Raw genomic sequence first — 11,422 nt, 5'->3', positions numbered from 1 at the left:
TTTTAATTTAATCGATACTAGATTTAAAGCCAGATATGCCCTTAAAAAAGTCTTTATTTTAAAGAAGCTTCGTCTTTGGCTCGGAATCAATACCAATATTCTTACGGGAAGGTCACATTGTGAGTGTAAATATCTTTATTTAAAAATAACAGTCTTTAGCAAAAGACGACACTAAAACAACAATGACAATTAAAACAATATAAAGTTCCCCATAATGATTACCACCAAGAACTGACAATTTCACAGTCTTCATCATCATCATCTTTTGAATTTCGAATACTGGATTTCATCGCAAAGACAACATACACTAGAGTGCCGTCAACATTCTCTGACAAAATTGACATCTTGCCAAAGATGTAGGCTTATGAATTCTCTTTCCTTTTTCAAGTGCAGGGATGAATTTCTTGGTCATATTAGATTTTGACACCGTTTTCATGTTCAACAGGAATTTTGACATTGTCAACAAGAGATGGGGGGATGGAAGTTTTACAATACACAAATTTGCATATGCTGAGTTGACTTTGGGATTTTAGCTGGTGGCAACCAAAGCAAAAATTGGTGCACAGTGTAACGCTTGTCATCATTGTATGAATGGCCTCATTGGATTTATTGTATTTGTCGGTAAAGAGAAGCAAATATGCTGATTAAAAGACTTAATCCAGTAAAGTACTTGATAGGATTACAAGGAAGCGATAGGGTGATGTTGGTGCGAACGAATTGGTGTCCTTATAGTTAAGTATTTCGACTTAAAACTAGGTACATTAAAGAAACAAATTTTTAACTAAAGTCAACTTGGTTTTAATAATTCTGAAGAATTCTTTAAAATTAATGAAATCGTCTTTAAGTTTGTTGACTTTTTGTATAGAGATATCTTTCAACACGGTTTTGACTTGAAACATAGCATAATTTCTACTTGAAGTCCAGTTAGAATGTGGAAATATAAAGTGTCGTTAACATATTTCTGAAGGAATTCGATATCACAAGAAGAGACAAGTAACTAAAAACTAAAGTTTAGTCGGGCGGGCCCGACTATATTATTCACCGCTATATATACCAAAGTTTTTGATCTTGACTCCCTCTAATTTATTGGAGCTATATAAAGGTTTATATTCCCATATACCAATATTTCGATATGAACCGATTTTACCCTACTAAAAATCGCTAAACTTAGGTTAGGTTAGGTTAGGTTATGTGGCAGCCCGATGAATCAGGCTCACTTAGACTATTCAGTCCATTGTGATACCACAGTGGTGAACTTCTCTCTTATCACTGAGTGCTGACCGATTCCATGTTAAGCTCAATGACAAGGGACCTCCTTTTTATAGCCGAGTCCGAACGGCGTTCCACCTTGCAGTGAAACCACTTAGAGAAGTTTTGAAACCCTCAGAAATGTCACCAGCATTACTGAGGTGGGATAATCCACCGCTGAAAAACTTTTTGGTGTTCGGTCGTAGCAGGAATCGAACACACGACCTTGTGTATGCAAGGCGGGTATGCTAACCAATGCACCACGGTGGCTCCCATCGCTAGACTTAAAATCTAAATAGGCTAAAACCTTGGGACGAAACACAATGTTAATAAAAATATGAGAAACATAAAGCAAGAGTCACTTTCATGCCTTTGCACAAATGTCAATTTATGATTTATGGGGCGATACATACGTATAAGAAGTGTAGGTAAATTTGAGACATTTTGCAATTTATTTTTATCCGATTCTGTGGAAAGTCTGGGGAAGTTATCACTTACGCCTAAATCGGAAGAATATATAGCGCTTTACCTAAATCTAATCCAACTTCGATTAAATTCGACACAGTTAGATAGAATGTCAAGTCAACTGGAGTAAAATATCTCTGAAGATGGGTGTAAAATTTGATGCTTTCTACCATATTTCCCCAAATCAGGTGTACATATATGGGAGCTGTATCCAAATCTTAACCAATTTGAACCGAATTTGGCACACATTGCTAAAATATTAATACTACTCTCAGTGGAAAAACTCCGGGCGAAAGATATATATGCACTGAAAACAAGTAAGGAAAGTCTAAAGGGAGCTATATCTAAATCTGAACCGATTTCAATAAAATTTGGCACACTTGACTATAGTACTGATTGTTCTTCTTGTGCAAAATTATGGTAAAACTCTGGCTTCTAGGACCGTATTAGTCCATATCGGGCGATAGATATATATGGGAGCTATACCTAAATCTGAACCGATTTCAATAAAATTTGGCACACTTGACTATAGTACTGATTGTTCTTCTTGTGCAAACTTTTAAGCAAATTATGGTAAAACTCTGGCTTCTGGGGCCATCTAAGTCCATATCGGGCGAAATATATATATGGGAGCTATATCTAAATCTGAACCGATTTCTTACAAAATCAATAGGGTTCTATTCTGACCCAAAACACATATTTGTGCAAAATTTGAAGTCGATTGGACTAAAACTGCGACCTAGACTTTGATTACAAAAATTCAAGGACAGGCGGACATGGATATATCGACTCAGAAGCCCACCCTGAGCATTTTTGCCAAAGACACCACGTGTCTATCTCGTCTCCTTCTGGGTGTTGCAAACATATGCACTAACTTATAATACCCTGTTCCACAGTGTGGCGCAGGGTATAAAAATATTGTCGTGAGGCCAAAGATTTCATGTCCTTAAAATACGAATGCAAATTTTGCTTAGCATAAAAGACGCATTTCTCTAATATAAAGTTGTTTTCCTTGCCCAAAAGTCGATAAGCTTTGCAATGAAGTCGTATTGTCCTTACAATTAAGTGATTTGCTTTAAAAATGGGTATCATAACATGAAAGAAAAAATTTTTGGGCTAAGGTCAGACAAATTCTTAAAAATTAATGAAATTGTCTTTAAATTTGTTGTATTTTTGACTACAAAGCAAAAAATTGTTAAAAAAATAGGACATTTTATTTTAAAGACGTTTTTTACTTGACGCGACTTCCAGTAGAGTCTGAATTTGGAAAATAAAGTTGTCGTTAATTCGTTTTTAAAGGACTTTGATGGTATATAAAGAAAAAACAAGTATATACGGCCGTAAGTTCGGCCAGGCCGAAGCTTATTTACCCTCCACCATGGATTGAGTAGAAACGTCTACGGAAGCCGATGGCAAGGTATCATAAAACTTCCTAACAACGTAATAGTCCATACGTGGTATATATTAAACTACAAAAGGGCCGATTAAATACGTATATAATTAAGTTAAAGTTTCTATAGAAATAAAATTTTGACAAAATAAAACTTTGACAAAATTTTCTATAGAAGTAAAATTTTGACAAAATTTTCTATAGAAATAAAATTTGGAAAAAATTTTCTATAGAAATAAAATTTTGACAAAATTTTCTATAAAAATAAAATTTTAACATTTTGACAATGTTTTCTATAAAAATAAAATTTTGGTAGATTATTTTTGGCTCCAGTGGCAACCATGATTATGAACCGATATGGAACAATTTTTGTGTGATTGGGGATCGGCTATATATAACTATAGACCGATATGGACCAATTTTGGCATGGTTATTAGCGGCCTTAAACTAACACCACGTTGCAAATTTCAACCGGATCGGATGAATTTTGCTCCACCAAGAGGCTCCGCAGATCAAATCTGGGGAACGGTTTATATGGGGGCTCCCTGTGCAAAATTGCACGTAAATCAGTGTAAACCTTTAGCCACAGTACACCCAGAGAAGGAATATGATCACCTCAAACATGATTTAAGAGCAAAATGTTATTTTTGGGTGGTGACCATGTAACATGGTTTTCGCAACCATGTTATTTTCTCGGAAATCATGTATCTGATTTCAGCAAGCAGGTTATATTTAAAGAGAAAATAACATTTTAGTGACAAACATGTTACATGGTCACCATACAAAAATAACATTTTGCTCTTGAAACATGTTTGAGGTGATCATATTCCTTCTCTGCGTGTATCCATATAAGTCTAAATCGGGGAAAGATATATAGGGACTAAATAGCCTAAGTGAGCCTGATACTTCGGGCTGCCACCTAACCTAACCTAACCTAACCGGAATTACTGGAAGAATCACTAGTGCTTACCTAGTTTTTGCTGGGGATTACTTCAATTCTTGCGACAAAAATGTTCACCGTCCAATAATAACATTTTGCTTTTAAGACATGTTTAAGGTCATCATATTCCTTCTCTGCGTGTTCATAAATTCGGTTTTAATACTTCTTAGAAAAGGAAGACTGGTTGCCCAAAATTTATATAATATCGTATCTTTTTACTGTGCAACAACCAGCAGCACTAATGCTTAAGTAAAACTTCCACATAGGAAATTAGTTTATTAAGAGCAGAAGGTACCCCAAACCCCGCAAATGTGGATATATCTAGCAAGGATGCACCGTCTCAAAGGAAACAGAAAAATATACAAATCTTAAGTAAAATTTAATGAATATAATATTTCGAAATGCGATTATGTACACGCAGAGAAGAAACATGATTGCCACAATCATATTCGAAGAGCAAAATAATATGATAGCAGCTATTTTTGCGGCGACCATGTAACATTTTAACCTGCAACCATGTTGGCTCAGTGAACATGGTTCTAAGAAAAATACAATTGTCCTCATCTAAAATGTTATTATATTGATAAAAAGAATTTTGTTTCCATTAAAAGACAATGGTCACGATCTAAAATGTTATGTTATTCGTCAAAAATGTTTTTCTTCTAGTTAAAAGAACATGGTCACAACCTAAAATGTTTTGATTTTTATGAAAAAACTTTTTTCGTCGTCGAAAAAAGGACGCCACTTGAGAAAAGAAAACACAAAATCAATTTTATTTATTTGTTTTTATTTATTTATAAACTAATTCATTGTTTATTTGTATTTATAATGTTGTGCAAGCAAACTTCACATATTTTTACACACTCTAGTTTGGTTCAATTTCAACAATAAGAAATCATTCCATATTTACTTCGTGCCCATCAAATGTACAAACACAGACATCATATAACTGCAAATAAAAATAAATTATACCATATGTCAAAATGCAGAACAAAAACCAGGTACATTTGTTTCAATTACACTTTCCTTTTTTGTATTCACATAAAACCACGTGCCATTTCTGAATAAATAAATTAACACAAAACACAATAATTCCGTATTCTCCGTCCATTCCAAGAAACAATCAACACACGACTGACGCGCAAAATGAAGATCGTGTGTACCTGCTCAATGTTTTTATAAAATTCTTGTCGCTGCAAAAAAATTAAAAAATTAAATGGTCACGAAAACAATGTACATGGTCTTTATGGCCATGTAATGCTTGTAGACATATCTATACGTAAACTATAAAAATACTTTTTTCTTTGCAAAAAAGTAAAAAAATTGAATGGTCAGGTACATGATTTTCCTGACCATATAATGGTCTCAAATTCTATCATTTAAATAATAGAACATGTTTGCGGCATTTGAGAACCATTTAAATGCTTATTGCCAACATATATTTTTCTCCGCTCGAAAATTATTTTTACAAAGACAAAATACATGGTTTTCGCGACAATTAAATACTCTAAATAAGCATTAAATGGATGCGGCAACCATGTCCAAACATGTTTTTTCTGTGCGTGTAAATTTGCCATTTGCCAACACCCAAATCTTTTCAGCTAGATTTGAGTGTTTGATGGCAAATTTCTTCTTTCTTTCTTTCTTCTCCCACCACACTCATACTCCATTGTAGCAATGACAATTTTTAAAGTATTTCAAAAATCGATTTTTTGTTTTCGTAGAACTTTTAAAGTTGATGTCATTGGCAAATGTTTCACATTTGCCTTGGTGGTTTTAAATTTTTGATTAGAAACATTTAAAAATTTTGGTCACGGTGGTTTTCTGCTCATCCCAAATCAAATTTGATAATATGTGTGCGTGTGTCCTTTTTGGCTAACCCTCCAGCTAGATTTGTTATTTGTACCACCCTTATGTTGGTGACATCCCACTTATCTGTTAGGCAGGATGTAACAACTGTCATCAATGTTTTCGAAGCGAAGGATGTTAAGGACATTGAATACATTGTCGAACATATGTAAGTGGCTTTGATGGCTTTCACGGACCTTGTTCACGGTTTAAAACTCTGTTGTTTATGATTTAAATTTGGTGGGAAATAAAAACCTTATGTTACCAAATTTACAATAAAATAGAAAACGATTTTCATGATTTTGTACTTTGTTTAAAACGATGTCTATAGAGGAAGTGGAAAAAAGGGAAATTTGTTTGACTTTCTATTGGCCACAATGCATGTCTACACTAAAAAAAATATTGTCGTGAGGTCAAAAATTTCATGTCTTTAAAATGCGAATGCAAATTTTGTTTAGAATAGAAGATACATTTCTCTAATATAAAGTTTTTTTCCTTGTCCAAAAGTCGTTCAAAAGTTCAATGAAGTCGTATTGTCCTTATAATTAAGTGATTTGACTTAACATGAAAGAAAAAAATTATAGGCTAAGGTCAACTTGACTTTAATAATTCAGAAAAATTCTTTAAATTTAATGAAATTGTCTTCAAATTTGTTGTCTTTTTGCATCTTGACTACAAAGCAAAATATCATTCAAATATAGGACATTTTTTTTAAGACTTTATTTTAAAGACGTTTTTTACTTCAAACATAGCATAATTTCTACTGGAAGTCGAGTCTTAATTTAGAAAATAAAGTTGTCGTTAACTCGTTTTTAAAGGACTTTGATAGCATATGAAGAAAAAAGCTGAAGAAACGAAAAATAAAAATTTGCTTCCTAGAAGCAAGTACACAAAACCCAAATTTAAAAGAGAATTGTGTCTTAAAAGTATCCTTACTTGTATTCTCCGCTTCTTTGGCTCGGAATCAATACCAAAATTTTTAAAGTAAAGCCAAAATCTTTGGAACCGGGTATGCATTTTTGTCAGTGTATGGAACAACTTAGGTAAAATGTTTAATCATAACTAGCCGAACCCGGCCCGATATTCTTTCTGCACAGAAAAAAAAAATATTTTTGTAATATTAAAAATAATGCAACCTAAATTATAGGATGTGCAATTTACAAAATTTTAAGGACAAATTTCTTTAAAATAATGAAATTTTAATTAAAATAAAGTTTAGAATCCTTGATTCAAAATTTTTTTTATTAAATTTGGGACACACTTTTTTGTAATTTGAGTCCCTCCGTCGAAGTCGTATGTCTTTGAACTAAGGCAAATTTTCCTTAAAGTAAAGAAACACAGTTTTCATATAAATAATTCGTCCTTAAATTAACTGAAATATTGTGTCTTTAGATTTGAGATAAAAACGCTTCAAATATGGGCTAAGACTTTTTTTGAAGATTTAGCATCTTTGGTTTAAAGTTTTTGTGGAATTTAGAAAACATTTTTTATACCCTGCGCCACACTGTGGAACAGGGTATTATAAGTTAGTGCATATGTTTGCAACACCCAGAAGGAGACTAGATAGACACATGGTGTCTTTGACAAAAAGGCCTAGGGTGGGCTCCTGAGTCGATATAGCCATGTCCGTCTGTCCGTGAACACATTTTTGTAACCAAGGGATTAGGTAGTAATTTAAGCCCAATCGACTTCGACACAGGTATGTGTTTTGGGTCAAAATTGAACCCTATTGATTTTGGAAGAAATCGGTTCAGATTTAGATATAGCTCCCATATATATCTTTCGCCCGATATGCACTTATACGGCCCTAGAAGCCTGAGTATTACCCCAATTTGGTTGAAATTTTGCACTAGGAGTACAATTAGTAGTATAGTCAAATGTGCAAAATTTTATTGAAATCGGTTCAGATTTAGATATAGCTCCCATATATAGCTTTCGCCCGATTTACACTCATATGACCACAGAGGCCAATTTTTTCCTCCGATTTAGTTGAAAGTTTGCACAGGGAGTAGAATTAGCATTGTAGTTATGCGTGCCAAATTTGGTTGAAATCGGTTAAGATTTAGATATAGCTCCCATATATAGCTTTCGCCCGATTTACACCCATATGACCACAGAGGCCAATTTTTAACTCCGATTTTGTTGAAATTTTGCACTGGGAGTAGAATTAGCATTGTTGCTATGCGTGCCAAATTTGGTTGGAATCGGTTCTGATTTAGATATAGCTCCCATATATATGTTTTTCTGATTTCAACAAAAATGGTCAAAATACCAATATTTTCCTTGTAAAATCGCCACTTCTTAGTCGAAAAGTTGTAAAAATGACTCTAATTTTCCTAAACTTCTAATACATATATATCGAGTGATAAATCATAAATAAATTTTTGCGAAGTTTCCTTAAAATTGCTTCAGATTTAAATGTGTCCCATATTTTTATTTTTACTAACATTGTGTTCCATCCTAGTGCATTAGCCGACTTAAATTTTGAGTCTATAGATTTTGTAGAAGTCTATCAAATTCTGTCCAGATCGCGTGATATTTAAATGTATGTATTTGGAACAAACCTTTATATATAGTCCCCCAACACATTTGACGGATGTGATATGGTATCGAAAATTTAGATCTACAGAGTGGTGCAGGGTATAATATAGTCGGCCCCGCCCGACTTTAGACTTTCCTTACTTGTTTACTTTGAAGTATCCGTTAGAATTTGCATTTGTTTGTACGTGATTAGCCTTATTAATATCCTGAGAAAAGAGAATGACAATTTAATAATTTAATAAAAACACGTTATTCACCAAAAAAAAAGTGAACCCACCGTAGAAGAAAATGTAGGTTTATTTTAGAATTTTTTAACTAAAAAGTTTTCTAATTGCAACATGTTACAAATAAGTTAATACTTTTTGTCAAATTGAAGAAAATTTAGTAAAAATAATTAATTTTTTTCTCTTGTTTAAGAAAATTTCATATGTTGAAAGACAAAATTGGATTTAAAAATTGTTAAAATGTCTTTAGCGCTATACGAAGCTCATGACAGGTACACTTTGAGTAATATTTACTCATTTGAGAGACTTATGAACTCAATTTAAGCAAACTTCTGCCATTTTAGGAAAATATGAACTATTTTATTTTTTAGTAAAATTGTGCACTATATTTGTATACAACTATTTTTTCTTATTTTTAGTTCACGTCATTAAAGATAGCAAAAAATTATTCAAATAAGGAACATTTACTCATATTGTGTAAAATTTAACTAAAATCAACTAATCTTGGCGTTACATACAAATGCACAAACTTATTATACCCTGTACCACAGTAGTGGTGAAGGGTATAAAAACTAGTGAGTAAGGTAGAAAGTCGAGCGGGGCCGACAATATTATACCCTAAACAGCCCCTACTGAAGTAGTAAACATTGTTTGTGGGGTATGAGTGGTATAGGATTGGGAGATAACCCGAATTTCCATATGTAAGGACATTAAGGGGTACATAGTTATGGGAGTTTTATCACAATCTGAACAGAATGTCTGATATTACGAGCTATAGTTGATTCTGAACCTACAGAGTTTTATGCCACTAATATTGCTTCCATTTTTAAACAAGTAAGTAAAATAGAAAGTCGGGCGGGGCCGACTATATCATACCCTAAACCACCCTTACTGAATTAGTAATCGTAAGCATTTGTGGGGTAACATTGATATAGGTCTGGGAGATAAACCGCAGTTGCATATTTAAGAAAATTAAGGGGTATATGTTTATGGGTGCTTTGTCTCAATCTGACTATAGCTCATAGTCAGTGTTGCCAGGGAAAATGTTCGGTTTACCCTACAAGGACAAAAAAGACCCTTCTTTCCCATACATTCCCAAACAATTTTCCGTACAATATTTTTCGTTAAATTTAAACAAATTTTATAAAACAAAAATGGTTCTAAGTACTTTATTATCTTAAAACAGTTGGTAGAATTCTACCAAAAATAGTATTTTTTTTTTTAATCTCTACAGAAATAAAATTTTGGAAAACGTTTTTTATAAATAAATTTTTTTGAGAAATTTTTCTATAGAAATAAAATTTGATAATAAATTTTATAGAAACAAAATTTTGAGAAAAAAAATTCTATAGAAATAATTTTTTATAGAAATAATATAAAAAATCTATAGAAATACAATTTTGACAAAATTTTCTATAGAAATAAAATGTTGACAAAATTTTCTACAGGAATAAAGTTTTGACAAAAATTTCTATAGAAATATTTGTTTGGTAGATTTGTGGTAATCTTAAAATTTGTTTGTAAAATTAAATTTGTAAATGTTAGAAAAAACCTACATACTTCTAGCAACACTGGCTGTAGTTGATATTGCACCTACGGGGTTAGTATGCCACCTATATCTAAATCTGCCACCTATATCTAAATCTGAACCGATTTCGATGATTTTTTGCACATACAGTAAGTGCTATAGAAAATTAGATTTGACCATTTTTGAGTCAGATCGGTTGATGAATAAGGGACTTATGGCCAAATTTTGCACAATCGGGCGATACATATATATGGGAGCTATATCTAACTGTGAACCGATTTCAATGAAATTCGGCACGATTAAAGGGTGGTTAATTGGATTACTTTGTGGCAAATTTGACGCCGATCGGTTTGTAAATGAACGCCATCTGACCCAATTTATCGAAATCGGACGATACATTTATATGGGAGCTATATCTAAAGTTGATCCGATTTTTTCCAAATTCAATAGCATTCGTCCCTGTAGCAACAAAACGCCACACACCAACTTTCATCAAAATTGGTTAATAATTGCGACCGGAATCCTGAGAATAACAAATACATGGACGGACGGCCACCAAGCGCTAGATCGACTCAGAAGATGATTCTGAGTCGATCGGTATATATTTTATGTCTAAAATCAATATTTCTGGTAGACAAATTTTTTGGCAGATCAAAGTTATTATACGCTGACCACTATGTGGTTTACGGTATAATGATGTACCCTATTTTAAAGGGTGATACGGTCAAAAGTTTGTCAATGGAAAACGCGTGTAAATCGGTGAAATCGTTTATTTAAAAAATCAAATTAAATTTCTTTTTCAAGTTCAATTAGTATAAAATTCTGGAAAAATATTCAGTTAGGCTTTCGCTTTTCTAAATCCGAATTGCCGGGCCTCACGCTTGACACCTGCCATCAGATTTTGTACAGCCACCTTGTCCACCTTCTTCGCCGCAGAAAGCCAGTTTGCCTTGAACTGCTGCTCGTCCTTAGCAGTTTTTTGGTCTTTTTTAGGTTCCGTTTGACAATAGCCCAGTATTTCTCAATTGGGCGGAGCTCTGGCGTGTTGGGAGGGTTCTTGTCCTTGGGAACCACCTGCACGTTGTTGGCGGCGTACCACTCCATGGCCTTTTTACCGTAATGGCAAGATGCCAAATCCGGCCAAAACAGTACGGAACAACCGTGCTTCTTCAGGAAAGGCAGCAGACGTTTATTCAAACACTCTTTCACGTACATTTCTTGGTTGACAGTCCCGGAAG

Source organism: Haematobia irritans, chromosome 4 (assembly GCF_050003625.1).
Source record: "Haematobia irritans isolate KBUSLIRL chromosome 4, ASM5000362v1, whole genome shotgun sequence".
Taxonomy (NCBI): domain Eukaryota; kingdom Metazoa; phylum Arthropoda; class Insecta; order Diptera; family Muscidae; genus Haematobia; species Haematobia irritans.
Note: the sequence above shows the minus strand (reverse complement) of the source record.